Source organism: Talpa occidentalis, unplaced genomic scaffold (assembly GCF_014898055.3).
Source record: "Talpa occidentalis isolate TD23 unplaced genomic scaffold, MPIMG_talOcc4v2.1 talOcc4.16, whole genome shotgun sequence".
NCBI lineage: Eukaryota > Metazoa > Chordata > Mammalia > Eulipotyphla > Talpidae > Talpa > Talpa occidentalis.
In genome coordinates this window covers 59,114,740-59,134,213 of record NW_023601653.1, presented here as the reverse complement: position 1 = coordinate 59,134,213, position 19,474 = coordinate 59,114,740, and the positions used below count along the sequence as shown (strand labels likewise).

Sequence of the window (19,474 nt, the reverse complement as noted above, 5' to 3'; positions counted from 1 at the left end):
TTTTTTTCCCCGTGACAGGGAAGGCAGTAAAAATGAATGGTAAGTTAATACAGGGAGGTGGGGGCGTAGATGAACCGATGTTGTAAAAGAAAAAAAAAAGCAGTTTCCCTTTCATAGGACAAACTAGAAAGTCACTGAATTCTTAAAACAGTTGATAATGTCACATTTTAGAGAAAGAATAAGAAATAAGAGTCTGACTTGAATTAGAATAATTGTCAGCTATGCTATACAGAAACTTAGAAATGAAGGGGATACTGTTTCAAGGGTTAAACAGTGCCAACGTTTTATCTAAGCCAGCAAGTGCAAAGTAACCCCAAATAAAGAAGATTTGAAAAGAAAGCTTCTGTTATTCAGAATAGGGCAATTTATTTAAAACCAGCTCCTTACAGAACCTCGTTTCTTTCATTGCAATGGATTTTAGTGGGTCACTTTGTTTGGCTTAGTTCCAAAATGGCTGCCTTTCAGAGTGTTTGCACAACGGTCAAGCTACTGTCAATTAAATGGAAAAGCCAGTGAAACTGGTTGCTGGAACTATGTAATTGGCCAGTTCTGTTATAGTAGTTTAACCAACTTCCCTAAATATTAGTACCCAACATCCAGTTTTTTATTAATGTTCCTCCTTGGAATTCCCCCCAAATCCCATTGTTTATAAATCCCCCACCCCATTTTTTTTAAATGTATATCAACAGAGTGCAGAAAAAGTGTGAGTGACCTAAAATGATGTGTTGCACCTCCCATTCCTCTTTCTGGAATCTTTTGATATTTTTACCCCCTTAACCTATAGAAAACTAGATTTTTCATGTAGCAAAGACGTATCCAGCAAAATAAGGAATCATGCTGAATGAGACTGAATCTTTTCGGATATTCTAGGTCCCCAAACTTGCAATTGTTAAGAGATGACCTCAGACATTAAAAACCAATAATAATAAGAATAAGTAAAACATCTTGCATTCTAAACATGTCTTGTGACTTAAATCACATAATTCTCACATACACCCCAAAAAAATCCTTACTATCTCCACTTCACAAATGAGGCACACAGAGGTCAAGTGTCTCACTCTGTTTACCTTGGGAACTAGTGTAGCAGTGATCTTCCCATAGTATTGGTGTAGAATAGATGTTTAATTGACCTGCAGACCTCGAGCTCCGCTGCCCTATATACACTCATCAGCCCAATGGTGGAGGCACTGCGGCTTCCATTGTAAACTTCGAGTCTGACCCTCCTTGGCCATTCATGATGGGCTTTCAGAGTGGATCATTGACAGACTGAGAAAGAAAGCCATTTTCTTCCCTCCCACATTGCTGGGCTTATCTTTGGGAGTGGGCGATCCAGAGGTTTGTAATTTAAGAAGAGGCTGGCAGGCTGAGTGAAGGATCGGATCGTGCAGAGACCCTTAGCTACAAGGAAACAACAAACTCTGTTGTCAACATTTTCCTCCCAGTCTTGTTCTCAGGAGATGTTGGATGTACTTAATGTGATTGAGTTCCCTGGGAGAATCTCTATGATTTTCTACAGCATCCCTCCATGCCATCCCCTGCTTTTTTTTGACCAATTGAATAAGTTCTTGTTCTATGCAATCAAGTGAGCCTTATGAAAACTGTGATTCTTCTTTGAGGAGTTCTGTTGTACTTTACCCCAAACCTCACTGAATGACTACACCAAAATGTCTTCATTCATGGATTTCCAATATGTCTATATATTTTAAAACTTGTATTTATTTTTGCATAGAAGAACTGGGGTTAGGCTGGAGATGTGTGTGTGTGGGGGGGGGGTGAGAAAATTCATCAGAGACAAAGTGGGGAGCAGAACAGGCAGATCTACTGAAACAGACTCCTCAGGGGAGCAGTGGGTGAGACAGGAGAGGTCTGCTGGGCCATATGTGTTAGCTCCCTGGCTGGGGTTTGAACTTAGGCCATAGTGGTGATAGCACAGAGACTTAAGCCCTAGGACACAGGGAGGCCCCCAAATGTCTATTTTATTCCTCCAGCACTGAAATTGTCATCAGAAGGCAGGAATGACAAAGGGAAAAAAAAATAAGATTTCAAGTACTACTTACTACTGATAAGGGAATGAATTTTAACAAGATAGTGTATATCAAATCACCCACTAGAGTGCTTGGCATATCATAGTCTTCTAAATAGTTTGTTTTATTTTTGTTTCTATGTTTCAGCAAATATAATGACTGTGAATTCTGTCCTTTACATGTTAATATCAATGGAAATGTCATATTTTTTTTCATATATACATTAACAGTTGTTATAGAGTGTGTCTCTACTTTCAGTTCAGGAAATAGGCAGCTGATCAGTTTGGTTAAAAGTAAAGCCAGCAACAACAAATGTTGGCGAGGATATGGAGAAAAAGGAACTCTCCTGCACTGCTGGTGGGAGTGCAAACTGGTCCAACCACTATGGAGAGCTGTGTGGAGATTCCTCAACCTACTAAAGATAGAGCTTCCATATGATCCAGCAATTCCACTCATAGGTATTTATCCAAAGGACACAGAAACATTAATTCAAAAGGGCACCTGCACTCCTGTGTTTATAGCAGCACTATTTACAATAGCTAAGCTTTGGAAACAACCCAAATGCCCCAAAATAGATGACTGGATCAAGATGTGGTATATATACACAATGGAATATTACTCAGCAATCAAAAAAGATAAACTCATGCAATTTGCAGCAACATGGATGGAGCTGGAAGGGATCATGCTTAGCGAAATAAGCCAGAAAGAAAAAGAAAAATAACGATGATCTCACTCATAGCAGGAATTTAGAAAACCTAAATAAGGGACCAGGAAAAAGAATAACTATAAGAAAGAAAATATCAAAATCAACAAACAACTATAAGCCAGAGACACACTGGGGGGGGGCGGGGAAAGGAGGGATTGGGGTTCAAAATCAGGGGGGGTGCCATTGTATGGGCAATATAAAAATAAAAAAAATAAAAAGTAAAGCCAGAATGACTGATAATGTGATGGTTAATGATGGTTAATGTTGTGGTGGTGATGGTTAATGTATGTCAACTAAGCTGGGGTAAGGGATCCAATATAGCTGGTAAACATTTCTAAATAGTGTCTGTAGGATGCTTTCAAGAGAGACTAACACTTGAACTGGTATAAAATCTTATCCTCACCATCATACTGTAACATCATACAGTTCCTTGTGAACCCAAAATGCATCCCTCTCTGAGTCATCCTTCTCTTGCTCTTGAACATCGGGCCATCTTGGTTCTCAGGCCTTGGGGCTTGAACTGAATTACACCCTGGGTCTCTAGCTTGCATACTTCAGATTATGGGACTCCTCAGTGTCCACAGTCCTGTGAGTCCATGAGCCAATTCTGATTCATTCTCTCTTTCTCACTCTATCTGTATATCTATAGATCTGTATGTGTGCGTTTGTATATAGATATATGTACACACAGAAATGCATATATACCCACATGTACATAGTACATATAGGCACACACATAAAATGTATTCTATTGTATAATATATATTATCTCCTATTGGCTCTGTTTTCTCTGGAAAAAAATATTGGTCAGCACTAATATACCACTGATGGGCTTAGAACAGTGCCTGGCTCACCAAAGGTGTTTGGAATACTAGCAGTGATTATCAGTTTTATTATGATGATTAAATTTCTCACCCCTTTCCTTTCTCAGTGACATCATTTCTACATTCTCTGCATTAGTGCTCCCCAAGCTTATTCTGTAGAAAGACATCATTGGTGACTAAATTTGAGTTACAGTAACTGTCTGTGTTTCTTTTCTTAAAAGTAATGGTTATTAGGTCCACTATGTCTTATTTGCTTTCAAATCTTATTTTTCCATGTTTCTTCAAGAAATATAGCAAAACACTCAAAGCTTTTCTATAGATTTTTGTTGCATGACACATTTCTAGCATGTGAAGAATTGCTTACCAAAGGCATCTTAATAGAACTATATTTAAATTTACTTTCCAACTGTTTACCTTTTCCAAGGTTCTTTAGTAAATGAGAATGTACATTTCAAGATAAAGGAGAAGGTTGTTTACAGTAATGCTCAACAAAATCCAGATAGTCATATGGTGCATCTTGTCAGTTTTCTGCTTTCATTTAGAATCAAAGAATCATAAAAAAGAAGAGGAAAATGTGAAAAAGAAATGATTATGCAGAATCTGACAAAAAGCCATGACAGGGAATATTAGATTTTGTGTTACTTTAGGGCAAGAATATAATATCTTCTTTCTTTGTAACTTCACTAGCCTCAATAAATGTTGACTGAGCTGACATCAATTCTACCCTTACAACATTAGAAATAGAACTTTTCCTTCGACATATAATTAGCGTATTTCTTCAGAGCAACAGGATAAACAGAGACTGCTAGGTGTTTATAGCTATGCTATCATTTCATTTATAGAAAAATAATGCAAATAGGAAGAGATGACAAGCTATAGTTTCATGCTGTGTAACTCTATGCAAAGCTCTATTACTATTGTAACCCTATTAGTGGAGATACTGTTGTGATTTGATATCATGAAACCTTACTGCTCTCTGGCAGATATTATAAGCCAAACTGCTTTTAAGAATCGGTGAGCCTCAGAACGACAGAAGTCCTGTGTCCTCATCAGATTCAGCATTGGGAAAGGTTTCATTGTTCATCTGTCACACTTACTGGTGTCCATAACATCCGTTGCTAGACTCACATTTGCAATACAAGGTGGCCAGTTGTTCTGGTGATACCCATGGCCTGAGAGCTTGGGCTGCTATGCCTTGACATGGAAGCTGCCAGGACAGGGGACCAGTTGCCAGGTCGGTGAGCTCAGTCAAGTGTGAGATGTAAAGGAGCTCAGTGAGGCTACTCAGGTCAGTCTAAGGTGGGCTGGTAGAAGTAACTAGCACACTGTCCACTAGCATAGATGGTCCCAGAGAAGCAACCGTTTGAGTAAAATAGTTGCAAAAAACAAACAGGACAAAGAACAACCTCAAAACCCTATTTTTCATGACTCTTTGAAAAATCACCAGGACTTTGGCATGGCTTTGTGAAAATGTGCAAAATATCTCCCATGTGGGTGGACAAACTGGAGTCAGGCTGCTTTCTCTGGGATGTGTCAGTTGTCAATAGATGGTGTCTCTGCTACAAATCTGTTCTTCTTTGCCTTACTGAGGACCTTGCAGCTATTTTTCTGAGTTAAGCCTCTCCACAGAGGATGCTGGAGGGTTATGTGTGGAGGGAGAAGTGCCTCTTTCTGATTCAGAGTGTGTTGTCTTGGTAGTATGGCAGCTCCCCCACTGGAATCTTCTGCAGTTATCCAAAGAATGACTTTCTATCCTATTGGACTCTGGCTGCTCCTCAGCCGACCTCTGTCATTCAGTGGACTCCCCATCATGCTCTCTCGAACAAAAGTTGTATCTGAACTCTGGGGAACAGGGCATTCTATATTTATTCCTTACCTGGATGCTTTGCCTAAGTCCTATAGGTAGTAGCTGATCCCTCTATCACTTATCCCTTATTGTTTAGATTTCTCTTTACCCTTAGTCATCGATTTCTCTCATTTCATTCCCATGTTGTCATTAATTGTTCTATATGTTAAAATTTCCCTGTACAAATTATGAGTGTTGTCTGTTTCCTGAATGGACCCTGACCCAAACAGTGGATGAATTGGAATGGTAGCCCTTTGACAAGATTGAATGAGTAAAGGTGACTTGTGCAAAGGGAAGAAAAGTGCCTCTCTCTCCCACTGGCAGCCCTCACCAGGAAATTCAGCTTGTTGCATGGGAAGAGCTGGACATAAGTGTCCTTTTGCTTTAGTATATTGGGCAGACACTTTGGAGCAGTTGCATCTCCGTACAAGCATTAGGAAGATTCCTTCTCTGGACTTCTCTGGGAGTCCTGTGAATTAAGAGAATAATTGCTACATCTCTGCTTTCAAGATGACCTCAGGCTACTGGAAGAAACAGACAAGTAAACAGATAATGGGAAATGAACTCTCATGGATGGAAATGTAAAGGTGCGGTGGAAAAATAGGGGATAGAGACAGTGGATCTAGTGCTGCATAACAAGTGGCTTCAAATATAAAAGCTCAAAACAACAATCAGTATTTATTATCTTATACAGCCTCTTGAGTTAGAAATTTGGGAGGAACTTGGCTGAATGTTTCTGGCATAGGATCTCTCATGAGGTTCCAGTCAAGTTGTCATCTAGAGCTGCAGTCACTGGACAGCTCCCCAGGATGGCGGGGTCAGCTTCTGGATGACCCACTCACTTGCCTTGCAAGCTGATAGATGAGGCTTTCACAAAACATCACCCTACTAGCCTTTCCATAGGATTGACTGAATGATTTCAAGTAATGGCAGGTGGTTTCCCCCTGCCATAGTGATAAAAGAGAGATAAAAGAGAGAACAAGTTAGGATTCACTATTTTTTATTATTACCTAGCCTCAGAAGTCACACATTTGACAAATTCTTACAGATTGCACAGGTCAACTTTCTTCAGTGTGGAATGAGAGCGCAAGAGTGTAAGGTAGGTAAGATCATTGGTGAGCAACATAACAACTGGCTATTGTAGACCCTCTGGAACAAAGTGGAGGGAAGAAAGCCTTTTTTAATATTAATTTTTTAATTTTTTACATCATTGTTCATTTTTAAACAATATTTGCTTCCCCCACCCCCTCAGGTGTAGTCCCCATACAGTTTCCTTCTCCAATGCACCCATGCACCATCACCTCAGTCCCTTGTGCGCCTCCCTCCCTCAGATGCCTCTCCCTCCTCCTTCCCTGCAGTATGTCTCTGATTTATAATTGTCCATTTTTGCTTTGTTGTCTATTGTACTGTTATTATTTTTTTACACTTATGTCTTAATTGGCTCCCCTATATTCCTACCTTCTGAAGGCAGGAATACTGGAGGTGGGCCTAGCAGGCTCATTAGCAGGTAAAATAGAGTAGAAAAATGTTCTAGTGAAGATATCAGCATGGGGAAGGGTAATGAGGAATGTTTAAGTATCTCTGTTGTAAGATTCAGTTTTGGGTTTTTTTTTTTTGAGGGCTCATAAAAACTTTAACAATAGAGATGTGAAAAAAATTAAAATTAAAAATTTATTGATGCAACCTTGATTTCAACCATATGTAGGTTTTGGTGTATAGCATACTTTGACATATGATTTCCCATATAATGTCAAAGTATATACTTCATGATGATCTGCACCAAAAGTCTAATTTCCATCCACTACCATACGGTTGATGCCCATGTCAAATTTATGAATTATGAATATCTTCTCCCATTTAGCAAATTTTCTTTTTTATTTTAATGATGGTTTCTTACACTATACAAGCTTTTTAGTTTTATGTAGCACAGTTGTTTATTTCTGCTTTTGTTTCTTTTGTTGTTGGAGATAAGTCCACAAAGACATCGCTAAGGCTGATGTCATAAACCATACTGTCTATTTTTTGTTTTCTATGTATTTTATGGTTTCAGGTTTCATGTTCAAGTTTTTCATCTATTTTGAATTAATTTTTATGTGCTATGGAATATAGCGGTCCAGTTCCACTTTGTTTGGCTTGTGTCTGTTCACTTTCCCTGGCACCATTTATCGAAGTGACTCTTAGCAACTTTGTCAAAAAGTAATCTCTTCCTACATGTGGATTTCTTTATGGGCCCTCAGTTTCAGTCTATTGATCTTATTATTCCAACACCATGCTGTTTTGATTGCTATTGCTTTGTAGTGAAGTTTAAGTTGGGGAATGTGATACATCCATTTTTGTTCTTCTCAGGATGCTTTGGCTGTGGATTCAGGGTTTAGAGAGGGTAGGATGGCACTAGGAAAATACAGTAAGAAATGAGGCAGACATAAAATCACAAAGGACCTTGTTTGGCATTTTGATAATATGGTAACCATGACAAATTTTAATCAGAAGAATGATTCCTAATATGTGCATCTCAAAATGAAGCCATCCGGATTCAGTGCACTGATTACAGTGCTATTTTCCAACTCTTAGAATCAGAATCAAATACCTTCAGTGTTCACCTCCTGTCTTCTCAATTTTTCTCCAGGTTTTTTTTTTTTTTTTTTTGTTTTTTTGTCCCTTTAAATGCATCAGAGGCATAAGTTGCACGGCCAGGGTAAACTGGGAAGTTATGATCCAAATTTCTCCAACCACCCAGGGAAGTCCCCTTTAATAGGCCTGCTGGTTTGCTGTGGGTGTTACAGGGTGAAAACAAAGTGAGTGATAATAATGCTTGAACTAAGGGACTTCACCCTGAAAGGACATTTTATATAGGCATTAGTGAGTCAGGTCAGCTTGGAGATGCTTCCGTTTTTTTCAGCTATAACATAAACAAGGAAAATAATGCTGTCAGCACCACCATTTTCAAAGGTGAAGGACAACAGTATGTATCTTTATTTTTCTATTTACCTACTTACCTGCCCCCTCTATCCTTCTCTGTCTGCCTATCTATCTATCTATCTATCTATCTATCTATCTATCTATCTATCATATCTATCTATCTATCTATCATTGATTTATCTATCATCAGTTAGAACTGAGGCCCTGGATTAGGAAATATTATCTTTCTCTTTCAGGAACAGAAACAGGTCATTAAAGATAATTTCCCATTTTTCAAAGAAGAAGAAGTAGTAGGAATAAGAAAACTGAATTTCTTAATATTCCCCCAGTCTTACTTTTGTTACAATTGCTGTAGTATTCTTTCAAAGCACCTTAGCAGTATAAGCAGGTCAGTTTACAAGTAACAAATGGCCTAATTTTAATCCCTTCCACTAACTCACTCACATGCCTTGGTAATTTATTTTCTCTTATTGAGACAATTGGCTAACCCACAAAGTTAAGGAGTAGGCATGATTAGCATTTAAGTCTCTTTTCAGATGGAAAGGATCTCATTTTATGAATTTCACTTTTTCAGGCTCCCCTTTTATTGGAGATGCTAATGATGTGGGAAGTGTGAGATATAAAAAGAGATATAGTAACTCACATACCTTATAATCAGTCTTTGAATAATTTAAAATTTTGTGTACTACTAGACCCTGCTATAGACATAATTCAGATAACAAAAGGAAGAGTCATCAAAACACTCTTAATGAGGAAGTCCAATGCTGATTCCTGGTCTAGGTTTTTTTTTTTCCCCAAAAGTACCCTAACTGAGCTGGTATAGCTCTGAGGAAAAGATCATACACATTTAAAATTCATTCTCCATTTTTAAAGACGTGTGTGTGTGTGTGTGTGTGCATATACATATATTTAAATATTTAATAGATATTTAACATATATGTATAAACATTACCTTAGGGCCTTCTACCATCTTACTCAGTCCCCTCTTCCCAGGATATTTCTTGTTTATTTATATATTTTCTCAGTGCTTTGCAGATGACTTGCACTACTCATGAGCTACACAATCCCCAGGGACTGACGACTCCTTCCAGCCATTCTGGAAGCCCTGGTGAAGAGGCATAACAGCATAGAGGAGTGTACAAGACAGAAACTGGGTGGAGGGCACCTACTCTAATGGGCAGGTGAATTACTCCCCAAATTCTCCCCCTTGATTACAGCTATTTGAGAGGACCAGTTGAAAATCTCAACTGGTCACTTAGTTTGTTAGCAATAATAGTAATGAATTTAAATGTTAATTTTATGTATCAACTTGAATGGGTACCCAGATATCCAGTCAAACATCATTCTGGGTATTTCTTTGAGGACTGTTTTGCATAAGACTAGCTTTTTTTTTTTTTCAAAGATTTATATTTATGCATACAAGAACTGAGGTGTAGGCCAGACGTGCAGGGGGTGAGAGGATTCACCAGAGAGAGAGTGTAGAGCAGAACAAGCAATCTATTGTAATACACTGCTGAGAGGAGCAGTGGGCAAGACAGGAGAGGTCTGCTGCGCCATGTGGGTTAGCTCCCTGGCTGGGGATCAAACTCATGCCACAGTGGCTGGCCATAGCTTGATAGTGCTGAGAATTTAACACTGTGCTACCAGGGAAGCCCCCTACATTAGCATTTTAATTGGTAGATCAATTCTCTTATGGGGGAGCGCCTCATCCAGTCAGTTGAAAACTTAAATAAAACAAAAAGACTAGTAAGAGAGTCTTTTCCAAGTAAGAGAAAATTCTCTTTTCCTGGGGGAGTTATATAATTATATTGGGGTAGAGAGTGGGATAAAGAAAATTTGCCACCCTTCCCCCTGCAAAGATCCCCTCTATTTACTGAAAGATGCCTAAAGTTCTCCTTCATTCTTTTTTTCTTGATGGTATTTACAAAATTTCCAAGAATATGACATTTCAAAAAGTTATTTATAACAGATTTAGATCAGTGAAGGTCCAGACATGAAATCAGAAATCACATTAGGCATTTCAGAAGATGGGATGTGAAGGAAAAAGTTGTTTAAACATGTGCTGGAAGAATGAAAAAGTCAAAGGTGAACATTTAGGTCATAGAGATCATCGTTGCTCAGGGCTCTGGAACAAAGGGAAGTAACCGCAAAGGCTGGAGTTATTAAACCTTGAGGCTAAGGAAAAGGAACTGGAATTAGGCTCCAAATTAGGGGAATCTGGCTTGCAGTTTATGATGCCTGAGGAAGTTAGAGGCTGACCCTAAGGATTTAGGACTCAGAACCTTGAGAAGATGGCTTTTCACAGCTATGTCTATAAGGATTCACCAGAGACAGAGTGAGGAGCAGATCAGGTAGATCTACTGAAATACACTACTGAGGAGAGCAGCAGGCAAGTCAGGAGAGGTCTTCTGGGTCATGTGGGTCAGCTCCCTGGCCTGAGATCGAACTCGTGCTGCAGTGGCTGCAGACAGCTTCATAGGTTGTGTCTTAACCCCTCGCGCCACGAGGGAGGCCCTGAAAACTGTTTTTGATAGAGAAGAAAACTTAGGGAAGAGATTCTAATGGGCTTGGGAGAAAACACAAAGATACCAGGCAGATAGATAGCAGAATGGGAAGGTATCCTTGTGACTTTTTTACATAATATCACTTCTAATTGAGGTATTTGATGCCTCTAAATAATGTTAACAAATAAAGATTAATGCTAGTTGTAAACATTAGTATATAAAAAACAAAATAACTATTTATATATGTATTGCTTATTCAATTAGGTTAAGCACAGACTAGAAATACTTTATATCCACACTGATATTTTGTAATTTTCAATGACATGACTTGAAAAAGATTATACTTATTGTAGATACAAGAAAATAACTAGTTATATAATTGAGACACTAAAGCATAGTCACTTTGGGAAATTATACACTATTTCCAATATTTAAAGACTGACATTAGATAATAATCCTGTGTATGGCAATATTTTAAGTAGCTTATATTTATTAACTCACTTAGTTTTTACTGTAATCCTATTTCTCTTATTCCCCTAATTTTGTGGACAAGACAACTATGGCACAGAGAGGTTAGGTAACTACAGTTGGTTAGGTAACAATAATTGCACATTTCTATATGGCAGAAGATGGGCTTGTATACCAGTTTTCTGATCCTTAAATCCACTCCACATTGATAATAATATCATTTTTGGATTACAAAAATATCCCTTCAAGTCATATTGTAAGCCTTAATTTCCTTATCTATACCTAGAGATAATAATTTCTCCAAGAAAGCTTGTTTAATGATTATGTAATTTAAAATGTTTGTTAAAAGTTTTAGTACACCATTTGTCATCTATTAACTCTTCAGTAAATGGTGGCTATCATTCATACTTTTGAATGTCTTCCTTGAATTAGGTGAAATTTAAGTCATCTGGGGGTGCACATGATATTTTGGAAATAAAAATATCTCCTGTAACAGATCAGTGACTAAAAGGAGAGCTCATATTGGCCACTGATCAACCTGATAAAGGAGATGTTCTATGATGGAGATCATGGATTCCCTTAGGGATTTTCTAAATGGCTAGTTATATTAATAGAGTATTGTCTGAATAATCATCCTAACTTTTAAAATCTTCAATTTTCCAAATAAATGGAGAAGGAACAAAACAAAACGATTATTAGCAGAGCCCTGTTATGGGAGCTCTATCTTTTGGTCCGCCTTCCTGGCCCTCCTCAAATTGTGCTCGATAGGGAAAATACCATCTTGGGGACTGGAATAGTGAAAGACTGTAAGGTTATTTAGTTTGCTTGCTTTAAAAAAAAAAAAGAAATGAGAGTGTAATATAGAGTAATGGTTGCTTTGTGTGATTGTAGATAGAACAAACATAATAACAGGCTTCTCTAGCACGAAACAATAACTCTGATTGCTTCTCATTATTCTGAAAGTGCATGAACATGTATATACAATGTGCTAAATGATGGCCCTGTTTTGTATGGCCATTTATTGAAGACACCTTGTACAAATACACTTTAAGAGTAGGCCTCCATCTTGGTTAAAACTAACCCTGATGGGCCACAAGAAGAAAAGAAAATAATACAGCACTTTGCTCTTGGGGTGTTTTAGGAAATTTCAAAGCATGGCCAGAACTGTAACACCACAAGCATCTCAGGTTTGTAACCAAGGCAACTTTTCTCTCTCTGCTCTCAGGCTTTCTTGTTGATTATCCATTGTAATGCCAATAAATGCAGCTGAGAGAAGTCTCTGTTTGTTGTGAGAGACAATTAGCACTCGAAATAAAATAACAGATTTAAATAAATTGGGGGATTCAACAGTGTGACCTGATCTCTCAGGAACGAACAACAGCTTTGGAGGACAACAGACAAGTGTTTGCAGCGGCCTCCGGCATGAGTCACCACCCAAAGTTACTGGAGGTCTCATTGATGATTACTCTAGTTGTTATGGTTGAAACCTATTTGTTTTTTCTTAGGTTATATTTAAAAACAGTTTATTAGTCCCAATCTACAAGAGAGTGATACTGAATTTTCAAAGATAGGCTTATTCAGAACTTGTCTCTACATGTAATGCTTCATTAAAAATATTTTCTCCAATTGCTGTCATAATTCCCCTTTACTGTACATAGACTGCATTTTATTTTATTTTTTTTCAAAGATTATTTATGCATACAAGACCTGGGGTACAGGCCAGAGGCGTGGGGGGTGGGAGGTTCCACCAGAGACAGAGTGGGGAACAGAACAGGCAGAACAACTGAAAACACTGCTGAGGGGAGCAGTGGGTGAGGCAGGGGAGGTCTGCTGTGCCATGTGGGTATCTCCCTGGCCAGCCAGGATCAAACCTGTGCTGCAGAGGCTGCGGACAGCTACACAGCACTGCACTCAACCTCCTGCGCCACCAGGGTGGCCCGGCTTATTTAATTCAGATATCAACGAAAAGCTTGAGACTTCTGATCTACACATCATTGCCTCACCTACCATTTTGCTTTTGACATGATTGTCACTGCTATTGTAGTGTTATGACCATTTACTTGGAACCATTACAAGGCACAAGTTCTCAAAACCAGTGCTAATTAACGAGTGGACCATGACTCTTATTACAATGTCTTGGGTAAATCTCAACAATCCTTAGTGTTCTAAAGATAAGTAAGCTTTTCTTGACTCAACTATATTGTATTTCAGAGTTTTACTTATTATTTGTATAGGCAATCACCTGGGTTTCCCGATCCTCTGAAATGGGATTTCTGCTGCTACTCCTAGTCTCTCCCTTCAGCTGTCTGTTTTGTGAGTTCAAGAGGAGAAACTGAACATACTGGACTGAGCCCCTTCTTGACTTTTCTTCTTCAGTGTGAATATGCATTCTCACCAGTTCTTTGCCCTGTGGGAAGGGCTGTTTCTAAGGTGAAATGGCCTACAGCTGGCAAACATACTTGTGACTAAGGAAATGGATCTTTTCAATTCGGCAGTAAGGCAGATCTAAAGCCACGTTCTCTGATCAGCTGTAACAGTAATAAAGCAGTTGATTTGATCTCCATCTTCCTGTCTCTTCTATCTCCAAATTGGCTCTGAATGCAACTGGGAGAGAGGGATGTTATTTATTGGCTGCTCCAAACACCTTCATGTGTTTTTCTATAGCCAATGTAGTTGATAAATATTAACTAATGACAAAGTCATAAAATGTAAATTCCATGATAGCAGAACCCTGACTTGTCTTGTTTCTCAAGCACATCATTGTTTAAAACAATCCATGGAATGATTGAAGTCACAGCTTTTCTAGTTCATATCACACACATTCTCACTCACATTTCAGAATAAAGCATTTGGGGTACTTCATATTTTTGCAACACCTAAAAGATTAATGAAAGATGGCCTCAGTGTAAATGTAAGGACCAGAACCACAGCAGAATCATTGAATTATTCACAGCAGAGGACAGTGGGGTGTGTATGGATTGAAATTCAGACTCATCTAAGGCTGATTTTCTGGCCCAGGACCACAGAACCAGGAAATCTGAAAGGATGGAAAAGCAACAAAGAACTCTGACACAGATCATTGGCAAAGGCTAGTCCTAAGGGACACAGGAGAGGATCTGAGGATGTGAAAATGGATGGCAGGGTAGACATGGGGCTCACATTATAGGGGCTGGGTATGAAAGGATACAAGAGTGATGTCCCTGAGCCACTGCTTCCAAAGTATTATGGCGGAAACACTGGGAATCTGTTTTTAAAACAGGAAGCTGTTCTCACTCTCAGCCAGGGTGGACATTAAATCTACACTTGGATCCAACCTGCCAAAGAGACAGTAATTGGCAGAGAGCACTCTAGCAGGACAGAATTCTCTGAGCCAAAATCAAATGAGGAGGGCAAGCGCCTAGAACTCTGCATTCTGAAGGGGGAAAAAGGCCCAGAAGAAACTCACTGGAGTTGGGTGGGGGTCCTAAAGAGAACTATGGGTTATTTGCAAATGAGAAGACCTAAAAATGATCCTAGAGACCTCAAAACAAAGAAAGACAAGCCTAGAGCATAAGAGATAGGAGTGTAGAAGAGCTGGGACCAGTTAGAGTTGATGGAGACCAGAATAAAACGAGATAAATTATTATTTTGTTGACACTGCTTAAGGTTCTTTAAAGGAATTAGTATGTCTTAGGGTATAGTGTTTATCATTTGATGTCTATAATTAGACCTGAGAATAGCAAAAAACATATAATTCCATTCCTGTGTATTCATTTTGGCATCCCCCAGAAGTCTCTCTCTTTTTTCTTTTAAAGATTTATTTATTTATGCATATAAGAACCAGGGTATAGGCCAGAGGTGCGGGGGGTGAGAGGATTCACCAGACACAGAGTGGGGAGCAGAACAGGCAGATTAACTGAAAACACTGCTGAGGGGAGCAGCGGGTGAGACAGGAGAGGTCTGCTGCGTCATGTGGGTAGCTCCCTGGCCGGCCAGGGATCGAACTCGTGCCACAGAGGCTGCCATAGCTTCATAGTGCTGTGCTTAACCTCTTGTGCCACCAGGGAGTCCCCCCCGAAATCTCTTTTTTTAATTTAAATTTTATTTTTATATTCCCCATACAATTACAACCCCCTTATTTTGACCCCAAACCCTCCTTTCCCCACCCCCCACCCCCCATAGAGTGTCTCTGGTTCATAGTTGTTTGTTGATTTCGATATTTTCTTTCTTATAGTTATTCTTTTTCCTGGTCCCTTATTTAAGTTTTTTAGATTCCTGCTATGAGTGAGACCATCCAGTAATTTTCTTTTTCTTTCTGACTTATGTCGCTGAGCATGATCCCTTCCAGCACCATCCATGTTGCTGCAAATTGCATGTGTTTATCTTTTTTGAATGCTAAGTAATATTCCATGTTGTATATGTACCACATCTTCTTGATCCAGTCATCTATTTTTGGGCATTTGAGTTGTTTCCAAAGCTTAGCTATTGTAAATAGTGCTGCTATAAACATAGGGGTGCAGATGCTCTTTGGAATTGATGTTTCTGTGTCCTTTGGGTAAATACCTAGGGGTGGAATAGGTGGATCATATGGAAGATCTGTTTATTAGGTCAAGAAATCTCCACACAGCTCTCCATAGTGGTTGGACCAGAAATAAACCCACAGATTTATGGTCAACTAATTTTTGACAAAGGAGCAAAGAATATGCATTGGAGCAAAGAAAGTTTGTTCAATAAATGGTGCTGGGAAAACTGGGTCACTACATGAAAAAGAATGAAGCTTGACTACTACCTAACACCATGCACAAAAACCAACTCAAAATGGATTAAAGAACTAGACATAAGACCTGAAACCATAAAATACATAGAAGGAAATATAGACGAAACATTACATGATGCACATCAAAGACATCTTTACAGACACATCACCCAAAGCAGTGATAATGAAGGCAAAGATAAACAGCTGGGACTACATCAAATTAAAGAGCTTCTGCACAGCAAAAGAGACAATAACCAAAACAAAGAGAAACCCCACCGACTGGGAGAACATTTTTGCACACAACACTAAGGATAAAGGACTGATCACAAAAATCTACAAAGAGCTGATGAGACTCAACAAAAACAAAGAAAATAATCCAGTCAAAAATGGGCAGAAGAGCTAAAAAGAAACTTCCTCTGAAATCTCTTAATGAAGGTCCTAGGCTATGTCATTCTATTGGGTATTGTTTTCTGTATGTATACATACATACATGAAATTCTCTCTCTCTCTCTCTCTCTCTCTCTCTCTCTCTCTCTCTCTCTCTCTCTCTTTCTCTCTCTCTCTCTCTCTCTGTCTATCTGTCTGACTCAACTACCAGAATTTTACTGATAGCTAATGTGGGTTGGAACATAAAAACAGAATTGCATAATTCTGAGTTAATACTTTGGAACAGAATCTCTGGACTCTGGAGTAGAGACTAAATGCAGGCTCTGGAGTTACAGCTCCTGGGTTTAAACTTTGTCCAGTCACTTACTAGGTAGTTGTAAAAGCTTGGGTCAGTGACTTATCAGTTTTAGCTTCAGTTTCCTCATTTGTAAAAATGTGCAAATAGAGATTTTCATAGTACTTACATCATAAATTGTACTTATATCATAATCCTATAGCAAAGCTTCAGTAATATACCTTAAATAAGTACTTATATAAGATAAATTGATTACCTGGTCATATAACTTTGATGAGTTTCTCAAAATAGATGCTTGATTTAAAGCCCTTTGGTTGGTGATTGGCATGTGATTGAGTTCATATAAATGATGAGATATTACTATTAACGGATTCTGCAAACAGGCACAGAGTCCCTGCTATGAGATGGGTGACTGTCAAAAACATGCTAAATATTTACTACAGCTATCTAACTAACCATACTTTACGTTTCATATTTATTTCAGCCTCTTTAAATGCTGATCATTTTCCTTTTATAAATAGCTCTGAATTTTTTCTCCCCAAAGGCATAAACAGTGTTTGATTAGTTTACATCTTCCAACCTACCTTTCCCCTTCCCCAGAGAAATTTTAGTGACAAGTGAGTTGGTGATCCTGTCCCTTGGTTTTCCCATCCTGGTGGTGTTCAGCGAGTTTCATTCCCATAGCTTATATTCTTCCCCTTCACTCCCCTTTATTCTTACTTCACATATTGCTAAGCCTCTGTTATGTACACTGGATAGTGTTAGAAGCTATGGAAAATCCTAAAACACACACGCTCCATACTCTCAAGCATTGAGAAACTATTTCAGGGGACAAGACATAAAAAGTTAAATATGAGAGTTGAAAGACACTATCGTAAGTTATGTGCCAAGGCTGTTTACGGTATGTGATCAGTGACATTCTTTACAAATGTAGCATATCGTACTGTCAATCTCTGAATAATTTAGAGTTTTGATTCCTTGCTTCACATAGAGATAGCTTTACTCTGTACATCATGAATATGTAGAAATCACATACTCCAGTGATGCTAGATGAACTTAATACCTTCCACAGGAATAAGTTACAGATGCAAATGATTATATAAAGGCCATTCAACATAAGTAACATTTTTGGAGTTTGATGCAATTATTTGTAAGAGGGACTCTCAAAATCATCCCCAAATTCCAACTGGACTGTGTATGAACATAAAATGTGAAAAAGAAAATTTTATGACTAATGATGCATAAAGAATTATTCCAAACAGTGATATTTTGATGAATGGAGCTAGTGTAGTTGGAAAATGTGAAGTGAAACACCAACATTCACACAGGATGAAAAATTTGGAGAGTTGTAATGCAAAATGGACTAGATTACCCCAGTGACTAATAGTAACTTCATGTGAACATGTAAAGCCAGGGGGTGCAGAGAACATGTAAAGCCAGATTTTAGGTGGAGTAAGCAAATAAATCACATTATAGATTAAGGACAATATAGTCAAGTCTGTTTATATTTCCTTGGTGAACCTCTTGGAATAATACAGGAATTTTTTGATCTTAAGATTTCAGCACAAGGAAGACATTGAAAAACCAAGGAGATTCAGATGTGAAAAGCACAAATGATTACAAGAAATTGCCAGCTTGATTTATGAGGTATGAATGGCACAACCACCACCTAAATATGTACATACATGTGATATCTTTAACAGAAGCCCAGTGATTATCAAAATAATTAGTTTTCTTTTGCGGTTCTGTTGTCAAGGATAAGCATTTATTGGCTTAAGTAAGATCCCTTGCCTTGAGAGGAGATTATTTAAAAATGTGTCTCCAGGCAGGACCTAAATAAGAAATAAAAATACATGAAATTCACACATAATTGTCAAATTCAAGCACATTTGTAATAAACTAAAGATACTATAGTTCTAAAAACAAATAGTTCTGGTAGCAGTAAAAGTGAAAAATAACATTAGCTGATAGATAACTAGTAGTTTTTGCTAGACTTATTCTTGGCCAATAGCCCAAATGTAGGGTTTGAAATTTCATAAATGTAGTATCTCCTACCCTGAGGAGAGGAGAGATAATAGAATGGAAAAATGAAGTGGAAAATAAAAAGGCTACAGGATGACATGTATCCATTCAGTGACATAACCTGTTAGGAATAGTGAGAGAGCTGGAACTAATTTAATTATCATCAGGAAAATACTTGAAATTACCTTGTTCATTAAGAAGGAGACAGCTATGGGCCTCCCCTGGTGGCTCAGCGGTTGAGCGCTGGGCTGTGAAGCTGCCCGCAGTCTCTGTAGCGCCGGTTCAATCCCCGGCCGCCGGCGAGGGTCCCACATGGTGCACAGACCTCTCCTGCCGTGCCCACTGCTCCCCTCAGCAGTGTATTTCATCAGTCCGCCTGTTCTGTTCCCCGCTCTAGCTCTGGTGAATTCTCTCACCCTCCCGCGCTTCTGACTGTACCCAGTGCTTGTATAAATAAATAAATAAATCTTCTCTTTTTTTTAAAAAAGATAGCTATAAGTAAATTGCTAAATTTATTCTTCAACTATATAAAGAAAACATAAATGTTTTAATTATGGAATAAAAATTGTCATTGTTAGAGATACTATTTACTCAAAAGGCTTACTCTTCAAATATATATGTTGTGAACGAAATTACATCCCTTATGTAATCAACGGACATTTTAGCATTTTGTAGCTAACGGCAGAAAAAAAGTCAACAGCAAATGTGAACATTAGAATACATATAGCTCAGAAATTATTGCCT

At 38.4% G+C, this 19,474-nt stretch overlaps 1 long non-coding RNA gene across 3 annotated transcripts in view; it reads left to right on the top strand.

Annotated features, from left to right (window-relative positions):
* The window catches only part of LOC119247668 (uncharacterized), a 224,305-nt gene that overhangs the window by 21,778 nt on the left and 183,053 nt on the right, over positions 1-19,474 (top strand). For all 3 annotated transcript variants that reach the window (XR_005125801.2, XR_008552260.1, XR_008552259.1), the window contains exon 2: positions 18,265-18,355. This is a non-coding gene — a long non-coding RNA (uncharacterized LOC119247668). The remainder of the gene's footprint in view (positions 1-18,264; positions 18,356-19,474) is intronic.